At 44.5% G+C, this 18,974-nt stretch overlaps 1 protein-coding gene and 1 non-coding gene across 3 annotated transcripts in view; both read left to right on the top strand.

Moving 5' to 3' along the window:
- Positions 1-18,974, top strand: part of LOC138568809 (polyunsaturated fatty acid lipoxygenase ALOX12-like) — a 384,658-nt gene that overhangs the window by 134,569 nt on the left and 231,115 nt on the right. The window lies entirely within an intron of this gene.
- On the top strand, positions 5,036-5,175 carry LOC138461381 (U4 spliceosomal RNA). The gene has a single exon (XR_011264001.1). It is a non-coding gene; the product is annotated as a U4 spliceosomal RNA (small nuclear RNA).

Genomic DNA, 18,974 nt, shown 5'->3' with positions numbered 1-18,974 from the left:
TGCCATTCACTGGACCTGGACTAGTGAGAGCACCTGCTACCTGGCTGGAACTAAGGAGCTTGCTGGTGATACACTATTACTTTTGCTCCATTGTGGGGCATCCTGACTTGCCTCCCTTCAGCCACTCATCATCATGGGGTGGGTCGGGTGCCTATGTTGAGTCCCTTGTCCCCAACTAAGCCACCTGTGACTTGCATTAAAGTATCACCCCTTTGCTATCCGTCAATGCTGCTACTTTTATGAGTCAACTTAAAGAGGTCCTTCGTCATCCTGGATCCTGTGGCTCTGGCCATGCCACCTCCTGTGCCTCTGCTAAAGGAACTGATGTTCAGAACCCTGCAGCTAGCCAGTCTTTACATCCATTTTCAGTCTGGACAGCCATCTATGGGTCCCCTGACAGTCATACTGTTGCTGGTTCTCGCCTTGATGTGTTTCGACTATGTGTGTGTGTGTGTGTGTGTGAGTGTGTGCAGTCCATCTATGAGGCCAACTTCACCACAAAAGTTTCCTTCAGCCATGCTATCCTTGGCTTCTGATCGCCAAACCTGGGTCCAGATCTGACAGTGAGGTCTCCAAGCAGTGGTGAAGTGGGACACTGGGATACCAGGAGAGTTCCCTGTATGTTGGGAGACTGCAGGGGATACAAGCCTCCACGCAATAACTGAGACCCAACACCAGTTCCGTTATCAACTGCCGAGCATGACACTGCTTGCCTGTATTTATTCTCCACCTCCACGTGACCATGCTGGCCCCCTACTGGTTACGAGCTGCAATAAGCATATCCCTTGCTAACCATAACAACACAACAAAAACATGCAAAAGAGTCTTTCATCACCTGGCCCGGTCCCTTCTATCCTTCTTCCCTAACATAGTGTTGTAGCCGTGTCATAATCGCCGGGCTACCCTTGCCATGTACCTCTCTACCTCCCTCAAATTCTCTAGTGGCTGTTTTCCCTCCTTATTCTCCAGGTACTGCCTCATTGTGTTTTCGAGGCTGGCCTCAGCATTGGGTGGCACTCCTTCTGCCTGGTTGATCTTTCTGAACTAGCTGCCCCTTTTGTGTGACTCTCGCACCTATTCTGAATCCACCACCGGGTTTACTCTCCCCCTATATTCAGGCATTAAGGAACAGATCTTCTGCCCTATAAGTGCCTCTGCTGGCCCAACCCCTGTCGACGAATGTGGCATTGTTCTGTAGGACAGCAGGAATGTTATCAGTGCTTCCTACAGCATTCGTCCTTCCATCATCGCATTTCAGAATGCTGCGTTGAGCACCCTCATGAAGTGTTCAATGTCCCTTTTAGCCCTCGGCTCATAGGGAGTTACTGAAACGTGCTTGATGCCCTATGCCTTAAATTAGACTCCTTAAATTACTGCCCCAAGAATGGTGTTCCATTGTCTGAATGCAGTGATTCTGGTATTCCTTGCCTCACAAATATTTCTTTCAACACAGGGAGGACATCCTCTGCCGTCGTTGATCAAATCACTGAGACCTCTGGGAATCTGGAGATTTTTTCTATGTCGACAATGAAATGGGTGTCTATTTTGATGATGCCAAAGTTCATGCTTACCGCCTGTTATGGTGTCACTGCTCTCTTCAGCGACTTCATCAGTGGTGTCCTCACAGGGGCCCTGGTTGCTTTCCAGTAGCTGCCTTTTGGCTGGTCGACCACCTGCCTCATGCCGCTCTGTCAACGTGTTTCTTCTGCTATTTGCGCCAGAGACATATGTTTTGGCACCTCCATTTGGGATAGCATGCACCCTTGCGCATTTGCTTCCTGGGTTTCTGTCTCTGGTTCATCTGCCTTGGAAAGCTTTTGTTGCAGGCCCCAGGCCACTGCAGAGATGAAAAATATTTTCTATGCCACTGTCTACCATGGTCACAATTTCGGCATTGTGGTAGTACTCTGACCCATCGGCTGCTTCCGATCCGGGTGCCCACTCTGAGAGGGTGGCAAGTTTCGAAGCCCTGCCCTTCTGTGCCCTTCTGTGGCATCTGCAGTGTGGCGTTATCGGCCATATAGCGCTGCACACATTTACAAAATGTCCCATTTTACGCATTGTCTACCAGATGCTGACATCCTTCGGCATGTGGCAGTAAGCGTCTGCAAAACGCACAGGGTCATCTGGAGCTCTGGGTCGGTCGTGGCTTCAGCCTTTTGAACTTGCGGGTTCTCTGGGTCTGTGAGCGGACTGCATGTGCTTCTTTCACTTGTAGACCTTTCATTGCTTCTTCGACGTGGGCCGACCTGGTCGTGGCAAGTTCTTGAACACTGCCTAACTCCAGTATCCTCATGAGTGGGATTCCTGGCCCATTGAGGATTTGTTTCCGCAATTAGCTGGAGCTACATTTGTGAATGATCTGGCCACGCAGCTCGCCCTTCTCGTCGGGAAAGACCGCCAGTTGACAGAGCCTCGTGAAGATTCCATTAATGGACGCGTTGGGTTCTTGGGTTTTCTTGCCGCAGCTGAAATTGCTCGTAGTCTGTGTTAACCATGGGCGTAAAATAATTGATCAGCACTCTTTCTGCATCATGGTAGGAGCCATCTGTGTGGGGCAGTAGCTTGAACAGCTTGTGCACGTCGTTGCTGGCATAGAACAGGAGTAGAGTCTTCTTGCGACTGTCCTCATCTACCTCTGTCGCTTCGAAGAACATTTCCAGCCGTTCTAGCCACAGTGTCCATTTCGGGCCCAGAGACATGGGCTGTCTTGTATGCTGAGCTCCGGGAATGGGTTGCTGTGAAATTGTTGGCCCTGATGGCATGGCCCTCCTCCTTGCAGTCAAATGCTAATTGGGCTAATTGGGCTAATTGGGCTCCAGCGTCTGCCCCCAAACTCTGGGCCATTTCTGAAGAGATCTTCTGACCTTCAGTCCAAAATTACTTTAATTTATTATCCACTATGCCGTTTTTAGGCAATTGGCACTGCAATGAGGCATTTCTAACTGAAAGACCCCATTCACCTCTATTTGACTAGCAAATCTGTGTCTGCTTCCAGGGCAATTAAAGTGTGTAAAACAATAAAGCTTCCTTTTAAAGATCAATTTATACCCAAGATATTCACTGCCTTGACTTGTAAAAAATTGGTTTACTTTCATGTGCATATCAAATATTCTTAACATCATGCATTACACCATTTGCAATACACCAAGCTGGACGTTGTATTAGTAGTAGTAGTAATTGTCATTTGTATAGAGCCTTCCATTCCCAACCCGCTGCAGGTTGAACGCCCTCGGGGGACCGATGTCCGGGTATGGGAAATGCGACAGAGGAGTTTAGCATTGACGCGTGCACTTAAGCCAAAGCAAAGTTGGGGTGGGTTAGGGTGGCCAAGTCCCTACTAGCTACCCATATCGAGATGGCAAGTGGATGGGTGCTTTGAAGTTGGCAAGAGAGAGTGTGACAGTATTAGGGCCATTATGTGTCCCAGCTTGACCGAATTTCTGTCGTGGGGGACAGCTGCATTGTAATGGCAGAGGTGTTGTGCAATATGTCGTTGGGAGTGGAGTATGGTTGCAGATGTGTGCGGGTATGTGGCCTTGCCTTCAGGGAAATAGTGACAATCTCTTTAATCCACACTAGGTGACCTTGTTACACAATTTGATTTAGAGCTGGGATCATGTTTATTATGACGTAGTGTTAACACATGTAAAATGTATACATACAAGGTTTACACATGCTTTTTACACTGGATAATTTTTTTTTTTCATTTATATGGCAGAGATGGGGCAAGAAACGTAATTGCCTTTTCCACCACCCCATCCTCTCCATCAGGCAGCCAGCATGACATTGGCAGCCAGCATGACATTGACAGCCAGAGGACCTGTTTGCACCTAAGTGCAAACGTAAAAGGTCCCCTAAATGCAATTTACATTTTTAAGTAAAAGGACCCCCTGTATTTCTTAAAGTGCTGAAAGCAAGGTGCTGTAGAATAGGACATTTTTAGTTTGGGCTGTTTGGTGCGCCGAAAGCGCTAACTTAAAAGCCAAAAGTATTCCCATTAACATATGAGCTTCAAATATGGGCTTTGAAAGTGGGTCTGTAATGCTTTTCCAATGGGGATGACATTTTAGGAGGGATACACAGTTGTAATTCCTGCCCCTAGCCCATGTAATCCCTATGGCTAATCACACCCATTCCTGCCCATCTCGGAACTCTTTGATTTTGAGTGAGCTCTACCATTGAGGCGGCCATCTTGGATAACTGCCTCCAAAGAAGCTCTCTGGAAACAAGCAGACCATCTTTGAATGGTAAATATACCATGCATCTTCCTATCAGGTGGGACACAAAGGCCAAAAATGTTGGCTTTGCCAATGCTTGGTGAAGAAAGCAATGGGCAAATACAGAACTCCCCTTTTCTGTGTCAAATGTCCTTCTTGGGTGCTGGCAAACGCTGCCATGCATTGCTTGGTTTTATGCAGTAGTTCACAGTAGACTGACTATGTATTTAAAATATACATTTGGATTAATTTTCATTTGTAGATCATTTCAAGGAAGAAGTACAACACACACATAGACAGTCGACATTTCCTGCATAAAATGCTCCCAAGCATGCTTGTAGGTAAGTCGGCATTGCCTAGCCTTTCTACAATTTCAATAGCAAAGTTTGAACTTGGTCCTGCTGTGCATTGCCAAAGGCTGGACCGGCCTGCTTGCTAATTTAGCATGCTCGTTCCCAGAATTCCCGGTGCTGTCTGCTCCGAGCCAGTCAGACGAGTAAAAGACCTGAGCAGTGCTTTTAATGCGTGTCACCATTTTTAACATAGAATAGTTATATCAGTGTAATCCTGAAGATGAGCATGTTTGTCACTATTTGCCTGATTGCTAATTTAGCATGCTCATTCCCAGAATTCCTGGTGCTGTCTACTCCGAGCCAGTCAGACGAGTAGAAGACATGAGCTGTGTTTTTAATGCGTGTCACCATCTTTAACATAAAATAGTTATGTAATTGTAATCCTGAAGATGAGCATGTGTGTCACTCTAACTTAGGTAGGTGATAGTTATGAAGGCTTGTTGAAATTACCTACTGTTCGGTAGCTTTGTGTTGTGGCGGTATCATAGCTAATGAGGTTTAACTGAGGCGCGATTATTGCTTATTGAAAATGTTATCTAATACCCTGCCAAGGTGACTTGAATTATAGTCAATTTGGTAATTTATGACAGTATCCACAGAGATTGAATTTTCAAAATATAAAAATGGACACATTTCTTGTTGATTACTTGTAGAAAATGTCAGAAGGCTAGCATAAAGATACCTAAAAGCAAAAAAACATTTAAGCGCAATCTATTGTTAGAAACCCGAAGGTGTCTCACTTACTAGTCCCCAGATATCTGTCATCCAGGTGACCAGGAAACAGCCATCGCAATTGGATCCAGTTCCTGGGGGTGGACCAGTGAGGGAGGATCACCTGGGCGAGGGGTCTTCGGGGAGTGGAAGTGGGGCACTGAGGGTTAAGACGTGGTATTCCCTTCCCTGTAACTCCTTTTCCCCATCCTACCCTGTAGAATATACTTAGAAGCTCTACCCCCCACCCTCTTTTCCCACACAAACACTTTCTTACACGGTAACAGATAACGGACTAACACCAGAGCCGTTTACCTGACATGTCCCAATACACAGGTCAGGCAGAATAAGGCAATTGACAATAACAACGCACACCTGACAGCCCTTTCCCTGCCCCCAGGGATAAAAGGTGGAACAAAAAGCATATTTCGAGCAAGGCCGAACACACGATGAGACAGCTACGCCAAACCGGCAGTTCAAATGGAGGAGAAAGGCGGTGAGACCTGGAAGGATGACAAAGAGGGAATTGCCCTTGCCCTTTTTTAACTCAGACCCACAAAGCCTCCGAAAGGGTAATCACAAGACTAGGAGTTACAGCTGGCATGCAGAGCAGCAGATGTCAATGGTACATGGGGCCTACCGTATTGATTACGCAGGCGGAGAGGCAAGCTGGCTACCGTGGTACTATCCTTGACTCCAGAGAACAAAGAAGTGGTTCATCACAGCCGGTGAGTCGTAGGAAACTGATAGTAAACTGAACTGTGTTGAGCCCAAGGTTGCAAGTAGCAACATTTTCAACAAAAGAAAAAGTGAAAATAAAATAATTTGCAAGAGAAAGAACTTGTGTGTGTGTTTGAACTTTAAAGAAAACCCAGTCGAGGTCCAGGTGCAGAGGGGTCCAGCGCCACGTGGGCGCTCATTCGAAAGTCTCTGACCGGGACCTATGTCGATACTACAAAAACCAAAAGGCCCTAGGAAAGGGTGGCGTGAGGCATCAGAGAGATCCTACAAGGTTTACTTCAAATCCCTGTACAGTCAAAAGTCTCTGACCCATTGCCAGAGGAAAGCTAGGGTGAGGGAACCCCACTTTCCAAAAAGATGGTAAACTGTGAAACAAGGCAAGTGTGAAACAGACAGAGGGATGCCGAAACAAAGCTAGAAGAAAGAAACCCTGCTTTCTGATGAAACTGAGCAATACATGAACTGTATTAGGAATCCATGAACTGTGTTGAAGAAAGGCCATAGTGAACCTGACGGAGGGAGGCATGTTTTTGCAAGAAGGATCTGAGCCTGGCAGAGGGAGTTCCTAGTGGCGAAGAGCAATCGCCCTAGGCGCAAGACCACCGAGAGAACCTTTATTTGTTTGTTGTTTGTGAACCAAGAGTAATACACTCGTGAATATTGTTTTGGCAAGAGTGAACCCGGTGCAAGGTTGTCTGCAGTGGGAAGGTGTTTAAAAAGGACATTTGAATATTGCAAGCAATATCAGAAAGGCGATTTGACTTCCACTACTCCGTGTACCCTCCTTCCTAACCGGACAAGAAACGGCTAACCAGCCCCCTGGCACCCTCACCTGGGTAGGACCAGCCCACCTCTTTGAGTCAAACTTGACTCATCCATTACCTGTGAAAGTTGCTAAACTAACAAACCCCGGACCATCTAATCCGACCTACAGGTCCTCAGTCTGTCAAACCCCCCAAATCGTCTTTACAATTAGGAACCCCGGAGTTGGTTCCTTGACAAATCAGGACTCAGGCTGGTCCTACGTAATAATCCAACAAACAAGAAGTGCGCAGGAGAGAGGGAGTTCCGCTTTCCAAAACTCCGTCCATGCACAAATCACAATATCAGAAAGGCCATAGTGATACAGACAGAGGGAGGCCCAAGTTGCAAAAGGGATCTGAGTCTGGAGGAGGGAGATCCAAGAGGCGAAGAGCAATTGCCCAAGGTACAAGACTACCGAAGGAACCTTTTTTGTTTGTTAGTTTGAAATAGCAGGCCTTCTCAGACCTTTGCAGGAAAAAGACTTAACCTCTGAAGGTTTCTGATATTGTTCAATTGGACCTGTGATCCTTGTGATGTCAAGGCCCAGGGGTGTGCTGTGCTCAGCAGTCCCACCTTGTCCCGTGCTTGAAACATGAGGAAGTGAGTCTTCTTTCTTTTCTGGTAAACATTATCCTACACACCTTTTGTAATTTAGTAATAAGGATTGGCAATAGGTTTTTTAGTATAGGCCCTTTTTATTTGACGAGACACCACTAGGATTGCCTTGTTAATATTTGATGGTCGTAGCTTGCTCCCATCTTCGATTTAGGTTTAGATTAGTCGTTTACCTCACCCTTTATAAAGTTCAATAAACACCCTTGAACTGTGATCACTTGTGTCTGTCTTTGCTGTTGCCACCATGGGTTCCTTACAGTATCCACGAAAAAAGGAATTAGATAGGAAGCTATTCCAGAGCACATCCAGTGTCCGATATCACAACTCTTTATTGTTGAAAGGCAATGAAGGATGGCGTTAGGGGAGCTATATTTATTTTGCACTGTATACGTGAGTCTTAAATTACTGCAATTGACCAACTGGTGACATTTTTAATTGAATTGAATTGAATTGATATTTTATTTCTATTGCGCTCATCCACAAGTGTTTCAGAGCGCGCCAAGGCAAGGGAGGGGAACAAAGGGAGAACAAAACAACGATCTTACTATCCCCAGTGACACTGAGAGCGCACAAGTGCATGGGCGAGGGGGAAGAGAAAAGTGCATGGAAGGGGGGAGAAGTGGAAAGTGTGAAGCAAAGGAGAAACAGATAAATAATAAATAAATAATAAAGGCAATAACCAGTGGTAGTGCAGCTAGCAAGTGGCAAGTGCTGGGTTTAAGGCAGCAGACAGAGTAGGTCTGATAAGTGCAGGAAGAAAAAGTGGGGGGACTGTATGGGTACAGATACAGACCCCAGTGCAAGTGGTGGCCCGGAGGCAGTTCAGGAGGGTGGCAGGGTGAGCAGGTACCTGGGTCCGGAGGACAGAGGGTGGCCAGGTGCACGGTGCCAAGGGAGAATAGTTCAGCAGGGGAGAGGAGGAGCGAAGGCAGAAGCAAAGAGAAAGGTCTTGAGGTGCTTCGGGAACCAGAGATGGTTCTCTTCAAGTTTTAGAGCGGCAGGGAGGCTGTTCCAGAGAGAGGTCCCAGTCAAAGGCAGCGATCTAACCCCAGCTCGTTTCTTTGAAAAATGACTGACCCTGAAGGAGTTAGAGGTAGAGGAGCGAAGAGCTAGAGAGGGGAGGTATTTGCGTAGGGATAGCTCAAGGTATTTTGGACCCAGTCCCCAGAAAGGATTGTGGACAATGCAGAGGATTTTGAATTTAATTGTTGCATCCACTGGAAGCCAATGGAGAGATTTCAGAGCTGGAGAGATACGATCCCAGGGCTTGAGGCCAAGGACAAGTCTTGCAGTCCTGTTCTGGATTCGTTGCAGAGGGCGGAGAATAGAGGCAGGTAGATTTAGAAAGAGGCTGTTACAATAGTCCAACCTAAAGAAGGGAATACATTTTTCCCACAAATACGTGGAAGCAACTGAATGGAGTAAGGGAACCTGTGCCAATCCCGGGTAGCTCCGGGGATGGGAGTGCCCTTTTAAAATAATGGGTTGAAATGCTGAATTTTACAGCATGCTTTCAGTGAAAAATTGGGTCAGAGGCCAAACAATGTACATTTGGTTTTAGAAGGAAAGACATGCAAATGCCTATGAACCTGCATTCATGGAACAGAGACCGCCCTGGTGACCGTCTGGGATGATATGCTGGGGCCTTCGATACAGTGGATTTTGATATCCTCATCACCAGACTGTCATCAGTGGCACATGTGGCAGAGGCTTTGAGATGGTTTGTTTCTTTTTTTATCTGACCATACCCAACAGGTAAAGATGGGCGACTACCTCTCCGATACAGTGCCGGTCGAGTGCGGAATACCCCAGGGTTCCTCGCTCTCGCCCCTATAGTTCAACATATATATTTGGAATTTTGTTAAACATCCTGTCGGAATTTGGGCTGTCATACCCCTCTTATACGGATAACACCCAGATCTACATCCGACTAAATCAACCTTTAGAGACCGTAAACATGGTATTGTCCTGTGCAGCTAAGATTAAGATTCTGGAGAACAAGCTTCAGCTGAACCCAGCAAAAACAGAGGTCACAGTGCTGGGTGCCAAGAGATTGGTACGAGATTTGGTGCATACTATTCTGTGCCTCTGTCTTTTTGGTGGCCCAAAAAAGTATGTAGACACTGTGAAAAACCTCGGCTGTTTCTGGCAGTCCAGTATGGACTGCAATGTACAGATTAGCCAGATGGTAAAATCGGTCCATTTTCAGCTGAGGATCTTGAAACCAGTACTGCCACTAATTGCAGTAAAGGACCATCCAACCGTGGTTGGACTACTAACCAACGCTAGGTTGGACAGCTGGGGGTGCAAACATTTCAGATAGAGAGGCTTCAAGAAGCTCAGAATTCTGACGCTAGGCAGATTTTTTCATTGAGCAGAAGAGCGCAATCTCCCAATTTAGAAGGCAGATACACTGGTTGCCAGTGTCTCAGAAGATTCTCTTTAACATGCTTTGTCTGGTGTTTAGGTGCATTCATGGGCTGGCACCGGCTTATTAAAGTACAAAAATGCAGCCATACTGCCCTCCGAGACAACTGCGCTCTTTGGATCAGTGTCTTCTACAGATCCCAAGGGCTAGAACGAAAACTTGGGGTGAGCGAAGGTTCTCTGTTTTTGGTCCTCGAATGTGGAATGAGCTTCCTCTGAATCTTCAACTTCTCGAGTCTACGACAATTTTCAGGAAAAACAGAAAACCCATCTGTTCGCATAGTGTAGGCTTCATTTTGGCCGAATTCCGTAACACTGCTATGGATTATATAAGAAATATCTCTGCGCCTAGATGCATTCGTGATTGGTCCCCCCCGGGTATGCGTGGTACAAATATATAAATCAAATCAAACCAAAGTGGGTTGGACGGGTTCCGTGGACATCCAAAGTAGCCCTTGACCTTAATATACTTCCTGCATTCATGGTTCCTGTTGTTGGGTTTGCGACATGGCAAACGTCATGAGATCTAAGGAACGCCAAGTGTAATATTGTATCCACGATGGAGTTGGGATGGGCTGAAGCCGGACCCGCCTACCTGTTAGGTATGAGGAATTTTGTGGTACATTGCTCTGTAATGCATTCCGCCCTTCACTTAACCTCTGGAGCATGAGCTGGGTTTTTGTCCTACAGAGTGAAGTGTGTCGACCATTTACGTGTGTGACGTGTATCCCACACAACCAGGGATGTCATTTCACCGAAATGCCACGGGTAGCGGAAGTCACATCACATGAACCTTGGCCTCTGATGACATCACAGGAAGTTATGTAATTTGATCCCACCACAAAGTGACATCACGGGAAGGGATGGAACACGATCTTTCACCCATTGACAAAACAGGAAGTGGCATCACATATAATTGTTCCTAAGTACACTACGAAAAATACAGTAACAATATCACTGTAGTGTGATATACATTTCATACAAGAATGAATCACCATAAGTATTGTTAATATCAGTGTGTATAGGCCCAAATTACTGTGAATGAAAGTAGACGTCCAATGCCAAATGATACTGGTGTGTTATTATGTAGCACTTACGCTACATGCTTTATATAGAACAAATATACATACAATGTCACCCAACCTGCGTTGGTATTCATTTATCAACCTCAGAAGGATGGATGGCTGAGTTGGCCTTGTGGAGATTCAAACCTGCAACCTACCAATCACACACATATCGCTGCGGTGAGCGTTCAACCCACTGAGCTATCTTACCAGCTGTAGCTATCTTACCGGCTATCGTAAAATTAGCAATTACATGTCTGAATGTTCTCAAAGTCAGAAAGCAGATCACACTTTGTTGTGGATACCATTAAACTGGTAATAGATTTAACAGCAGACAAGTTCATCTATAGGTCTGGTACAAAGTTGGCTACATGTCAAGCCTGCGTGGATCTACTTTTCAGGCTTCAGAGTTTGGCCTCATAAGGCATCCCATACTCTGGACATTTGTTACCTCTTACATGTAAATAAGCATCCTGAACAGCATGCCATGCAAATAGGAAAGAAAGACACATTACAACAAGGCATGCATTGTGGCACAATGAAATCAAGAGCCATTTTATGTGCTATGGTCAAACATTTATACACTGTACACAAGCTTTTAGGCACAAGGATGTTATCAAGTGATCGAGGGCACTGAGATGGAATGTCTTGTGATAATCATAACAGAGACATCAGCAGAAAAAAAAACATGCTATAACTGCAACTTGCAAAATGCTAAATAAATAGTCCAAAATGGATGCTTATTCTGAGCTAAATGCTTTTGGAAGTTTTTATCTGTATTGTGAATGTGAGGTCTTTAATAACAGACTAAATTAGTGACTCACCCCCTGAGGTGTGCCTGAAAAAAACCTTTGAGTCTAGCAATTATTGTATAGAATTCCAGATAGACAAATTATTTGTTACTCCTATTCTTTCTTATTTAGGGTCACGGCTCAAAGTGGTGCACTTTTGGAACCCACAGTTTTTTTAAAAGGCCTGAACAAGAAAGCCAGCCACTGCAGAAACAAAGAGCCACATGGTGCTGGCCCCAGCCCAGAAGCTTCCATTATTTATTCAATTTTTTGGGGTAGCAACCCCTAAATGATGTCCCTGGACACAACAAATTATTGTTGCATCTTGTTACCTAAATCTGCCATCATTGTATCTGTTTGATGCAGGTGGCATCCTTGCTGTTGCCATAGTGTTTCTGTGGCACTTTCGTTGAAATTCGATCATAATAGATGCAGGTTGGTGTTCTTCATTACGATTGCTCGTTTTGGATGGCGGAAAACATGGCATACCCACTGTATTAATTAATTGAGCAAATACTCTTTGCAGCACTCTGTGAATTAGGTCCTGTTCAACGTGTTTTGTTGGCAGTGCAAAGTCACTTTGCACCGCGCTAAATGTTCCATGAATTTGGCCCTCAGTCAATGCCTAGCGTGTGATGCACAGCTGGAACCCTTAATTATATATTTTTATGTCTATAAGTTCTTTTATTTCTGAATGATGTACCCTTATATCACGCCCTTCTCTTTGAATCCCCCCGGTCTCACTGAACCCGAAAGCAGGCTGTTTTGCAAAGTTAAAGGATTTATTTTATGGATTTGCACAATATATATTACACTATTTAATATTTATACAATGATCACCAATGGGTGATGTCACAACAATCAACACTTTCTTTAATCAGAAGGAGTATGGATAGGAAAAATAATGCAGCATAATAATACGGCGTGTGGGTTCAGTCAAATGCATTGTTACTCTTTCCCCCTGCACACTACTCAATCCCCCCAATATGCCAGATAAAGAGATGGAAGGAGAGAAAACAGGTTTCAGGAATACAAACTCAACAAATACAGTTTCAATCACTTCCCCCAGCAAGCATAGAGAGAAACAGGACTGATTGCAACTAGGTCAAATGCTTTTTGAATGTGGCTTTGAATGAATGGTTAAAAACACAGAAAAAATGATTTAATTCACTTAATTGGATTCAAAACTAGTGGGAGCTGCTTTGTACGGTTTCAGATAAAAACTAGCAATGATGATTGAATAACTAGCAGATTGAAAACTGAATTCTGAGGTGGGATGCAAAGAACAGCTGTTGTACACGTGATGAAAATGAGCCAAACAAAAAATTGGAATGCGGTTTTGGATTCGTCGGAAAGCTGAGGATGTTAGCTTCAATTTGACACTTAAATTTCTAGCATGCGTGGTACGGAAGTTATGAAGGTTTTAGTAGAGGTCGGTTTTTCTCAGAAAGAGTCAAAATTTGCAAATGAAAGATGCGCTTTTGAATGTACAACCAAGATTTTCTTTACACTAGGGAGTCTATGAAGATACAAGATACCCAACGGTACAGCCACCAGATCAGTGACGCCTCCTTCTGACTTTTGCCCACCGAGACACTTGTCTTTCTTCAGCAAATATATTAGCGCAAAGATGATATTATCACTACCATTACCAAAGGACTATATGGATGAGGGAAAGGTTCAGGAAAGACAAAAGAGGTTCTACAATGCAGTTCTGGATATGATAGAAGAGTTTGGATAGGATTACTTATGGATAAGAGGTTGGCTAGGGACAATTCTATGCTATAGATACTCACAACTACTTTTTGGAATAGGCCCGACAAGGATCTGGTCAAAAGATTTCTGGACTGGAATCCTGCTAGCCCACTGGACAGGATTCAGGGTGCTCGGTTCTGCACTCAGCACGGCACTCTGGACACTGCACAGCCTCTGGACTGGATCTGACAGGTTGGTTCTGGGTTGCCGCTATCAGGGTACAGCTCTGCTCTACTGGTTTGGATCTCTGGATTCTAGCAAGAGTTCTTGGCAAGAAAGCAGAACAGCACAGCCAGGCTGTTCTTTATGTGGTGCCCCTTTCGAAGTCTGGGGGTAAAATCAGGTTTCAAGATTTTAAAAGGCCAGCTGAGAAGGGTTCAGCTTTGGAATTGGGCCGTTCTGCTTTCAAAGTTCTGGAGTCTTGGATATGGGTTTCTCCTGCAAAGTGCTTCACCAGTAATCAGTTGATGGGTGAATCTGTGTGTCTTTCTAGGTCCTAAGCTCTCCCTATTAATGTATTTCCCTAAGGGGTGGTTAGGCTGAATTATACTAGGCACACCCTCTAGGATCCTATTGGTTAGGGTCTGTCCTCTCTCCTGATTTGAGAAGGAACACATGGTGCCATGATGATGCTGTATTTTACAATCCAGGGAGTACTTCCCCTTTGTTTCTGTACAGTAAATCTATTTTTCCTTTAAATCATATTTACAATACAACCAACTTGCTAGCAATACATATTTACATCACAGATTTAGTAGAGCAAGTATCCGTCCGAGTCCCATCTTGGTGAGAGCTTCGGTTCAAATTTGATGATTTTTCACGCTTTTGGTTGGGTACCCAATGTCAGATTTGTCCCCATTTTTCTACATATATGCGCCTGACATCTAGGCATAATCCTGTGACGTTTCATATTTCTTGCATCATCACAATTGCTACAAAATTACAATATCTGTAGTCCTATCTCTGGACGTAGCACAGAGTTCAGAGTAGTTTCAAACTGTGAGAAGAATTTTCAGGTTAACAACTTATATTTTACAGATTTTTACAAATTTTGCACAGTTCTCTGTGAGTCTTTTTCAAAAAGATATTTTCTTGTGGGTTAAGATACACAAATCTGTCTGGTCCCGCCCCCATGGTTTTGCTGGGCCAAGAGCAATCCAGGTCTCTCTTCTTGCTGGCAGGAGCTTCTGTTGACACTTGAATTTGAATTCCCTTTCAGTCCAGGAAGCCTATTGTCTCTCCCCAGAGAAGCTGAGCAAAATCTCCTCCTCCTTTCATTAGCATCTAACTGAGAGTTCCTGGGCAGAGAGCAAAAGGAAGGCACCTTTGTTTGGGGCAAACTGTGGAATGTGCTTTGAAGTCCTCTGGTTGGTATCAGTTCACTTTAAAACACTTTGTCTAAAATTGGTTTGCTAAAATACTTTACATTTTCAACAAGTATACACACATATCTCTAATTCCAGTCTTTTTAAAACATGGAGATTGAATAGTAGCAACCTATATTGCTTTTGATGGCAAGTCACTTCTTTTCCACAATTTGATCTTAATGTACAAGTTTAAGCTAACAGTGTAAGAAAATGACAGCTTTGATACAGGCAGGCGGCGGTACTGCGCCCATATTCTGACAGATTTTTCAGAGCAAGCCTTTTTTTTAATGTGGATATTCTTGTGATGAAATCTGCTTCTCCTGACATTGTGCGTATGGGGATTCCTTAGATAAGGTGATGGTTAACATCCAACAAGGATGTTGGATCTTTTCTGTGGTTTGGGAACCATTATTTTGCAATTTCAACAGCCAAGAAAAAATGGATTTTAGAGCACTTCTGGGTTTTCCTGGAAATGCACCACTGCCTTTTCAGGTAGTTCCATTTCACTCTGTGGGCAGCCCAATGACAGGTTTCGGCAGTATGGTCTCTTGCTCTACCACTGACACAGGCAAAGTAGATTGGCAGCCTATTTTTCCGGTTTCCCTGTGCACTTCTCAGCGATGTTTAACGCGCATAGGGCTTTTTGGCGGCCACTCTGTTGTTTCTGGTGAAAGCAGCACACAGTGATGTCGCAGGGCAGAGGCTAGTGTGTCAATGCATCCCACAGTAAACCTGATTGCCTGCTGATGGTTAAACTGATTTCTTTCACTAAAAGTAAGCCTGAATCCCCGCTCTCATACTGTTAATGTTAATGTTTATTTATTTTATTTATTTATTTGTATATTTGTATAGCGCACCAAACCCATGGGCATCGGGGCGCTGGTTACAGACATTATAGTACAAGTGATAGTTACAGTTATGACAGAAATATGGTACATGTGCAGGTACCTAGGTGGTGCTGCCGAGTAGCAAGTAGTACATATGCAGCTAGTGCTCCGGTTTGTATAAGCAGAGTGGTAGGTATTGCATTGCCTTCCTCAAAGTACAGGTCAAACTGGAGGTTAGCTATCTTGTGAGAAAAGCCAAGTTTTCTGTCTTTTGCGGCAGTACCAAAAGGAAGTTTCGGCCCTGAGTTGAGGAGGGTAGGCAGTCCAGAGTTTGCGGCTACCAGTGGGAAGTACCCGGTAGGCTAAATCTCCCTGCTCCGGGCTTCTTTCCTGTATATGTTTGAATGGCCTGCACCCCCAAATATTATTCCCCAATATACGTCTTCCTTGTCTATAAATACTCCTGCTGGGATCCCTAATACCCTAAAATGCCAAACTACTAGCCACCTGCCCGCGAGAAGCCAAGTGTGATAACCCCCCCACCGTCACTGAGCACATCCCCACCAAGTGCACCTAAATAGCCCCAATGGGTAAAACAAATTATCCAGCCCGTTTTTTTCACACCCCTCACCTTGCCCACACCAAATATCCCCAGGTAAAATAAAACTGCTCCCTCCCCCATTGCCATTTATTATTATTCTTAATTATTTATTAATCTTATTTTGTTTCAATTATTTTATGCTTTTTTTTTTTAGGCCCTCACCAAAGCCCTCACCGCTCTACTAACTGTAAAGCAATGCGCCAAGCTACCGCGCCACACAGCCAGCTGGTAGCCAAACAGCACACCCCACTCCACTCTTAACTTTCAGCCCAGCCGTGCGGTTCCTGACTGCTGTCCCTCTGCGCTCCTCCCCAAAGACGCCCTCTACCCTGGCGCACCAGGAATTTCTCAAGCCCAGGCAAGCGCACTCTTCCTGGTCGATTTCCTCACACCTTCTCTTGGTGATTTGATTATATTTATATTCCCAGAATATCTAGCTCTGTAGAATCGCATGTTACTATTGCAGTCATAAAAATAAAAAAACTGCATTTTCCAAACCAACTCATTTAAATACCTGCACCAGTGGTGCGCTGCAGTCTCCACTACAGCGGAGACCTGACAGATGATGCCGCCGCATTGGGTGTGAGGTCCGCTGGTTTGCACTGGTATTACCAGGAGTAGCAGCTCCATTTAATAATGGCGTCCAACTTTACCTTATTCATGGAAGGGCTTTCAACAGCCTACTACCCGCCTTTGCCCGCACTGGATTGGCATACAATACACATTAATGGGCCAGTCACAGAGAGCCAGCAGGCGACGCTGGCCCCCAATTAAGCCCTATGAACCCTGTCCCAGCCTGTCTGGATCTGTCCGGGCCAGTAAGGCCCCTGTCACGACTGTCTTCTTGGTCAGATAGCACAGCGAGCTAAGCACTTGCTCCTGATACCTGTGTGCAGCCTGCTGTGACAGGTTTGAATCCCGGGAAGGTCAATTCAGCCTTTCATCCTTCCAAGATCAATAAATTGAGGGATAATAATGTCTTCCATTATTACAGCACCCTTAGACCTATGTGTGTGTAGCGCTATCTTAATTATTACATTATTCTGTGCCTAGATTGTCTCCCGAAAGTAAGCCTAAGCGTAATTTCACCAACCTACTTCCCAGATATGCTCATGGGTACATTAACCAACACCAGTCTCCATCTATTCTTACCATGTGACTGCCTATGATTTTCTCCCTGTCCTTTATGTCCTTAAAACACTGGACCTATAACCATCACTTCAGCATGTGCAATATGATATTATTTTGACTGAAGACGCTATCAACCTGCACTGCTGATGTAGCCCCCAGACACTTGGTGTGGCTTTTCCAGCTTGTGCTCTGCCATCTTCTGCATTACTGCTCCCTATATGTGAATGCTTTATTCCCACTCGCCCGCTGTGCTTTCAATTGGACACAGCAGGCGGGCATGTCTTAACTGTTGTCCTATTTTCTCTTAATTCTCTATAACATTTACTTATGATTTTTCCTTGATATTATCACATTTTTTACTAATTATCCTATTTACGTCTCGTAACCATGTAACTAACTGCAACTGTAACTAGGCCCAGATGCCTCAGGGCTTTGTTCGCTGCTATGAATTTCAAAAATAAAATAAAAATGTATTGATATTGAACTCCCAGCAAAGGAAGTGCGTTGTCTGCCAAAGTTGTCAAACCACTAACCAGTCATACTGAGATAATCGGTAATAACTACTCAGGGCTTACAACATGTACTAGCCCACGCACATTGTTTAGTCACCCGTCACCATGGTGCGAGTGCATTTAATTTTGGTCAAGAATGTAAACCAAGGAACTTTCCCTGCAGGCCTTGTGGGATTTTAAGAATTTGGGAGGCATGCTGCTGCAATGCATCGACGAGTATTAGTATGTGTTTTGATTTACAAGATCATAAGGTAAATGGAGGTGTCCTGTCCGTAGAGATCACTATTAGTTGCTATCCCTGTGTGGCCTACAAGCCTTTTTTCCCAGGTAGGTTTAGAGAATACCAGGACCATTGGGAACAGTAGTTGTCTACCTCTTTGATATTTTTGAATGGAAAATATGCTTGAAAATGAAAATTTTTACCCATTTTTTTTATTTCTATCCAGGTAACCGGGGTGGTTGGTTGTGCTCGCTCAATGCAATATAAGGCCATTTTGGAAATATTTTTCAGGGCCACTTTTTTCCCAGACCACCTCTGTCCACAACACTCCCTCCCTGGGTGGTTGCCACCTCCTCTGCTACTGGATCCTATCAGTAAAATGTACCTACATTTTCACAATAACCACAACTAAACTATTCACTCTTTTTCTTGCCGAAAAATGTTTCCAAACTTATAAAACTCCCTAAACGTACTGATGTATTCTACTTCCCTGAACATATTCTGTGCACCTTTGTCCCCCGTTGGGTCTTGGGGCCTCCTTAAAAGTTTGGTTGTATTTCGCTGTTAAATACGTCATAAAAAACACCAAACAGATTTACCATTACTACAACTTGGTTTGGTGGATGTACTGCCGGGTTGTAAGGGCAGGTAGGCAGTTTTAGTCCCCATTTATTGTAGTCCATAGGACTCCATAGCAATTTCAGCAGAATTACCTCCAGTGGTAATTCAGTTGATTGTGCCGATTTTTGGCTGTAAAGCGGTATATTTACTACCAGCTTTTTATTTGTTATTTATTTTAATTTATGTGTCATAATTTATACACATTTTTCACACA

Source organism: Ambystoma mexicanum, chromosome 1p (genome assembly GCF_040938575.1).
Source record: "Ambystoma mexicanum isolate Mex_15411 chromosome 1p, UKY_AmexF1_1, whole genome shotgun sequence".
In the NCBI taxonomy this organism is placed as follows: domain Eukaryota; kingdom Metazoa; phylum Chordata; class Amphibia; order Caudata; family Ambystomatidae; genus Ambystoma; species Ambystoma mexicanum.
Note: the sequence above shows the minus strand (reverse complement) of the source record. Positions and strands in the feature narration are given on the sequence as shown.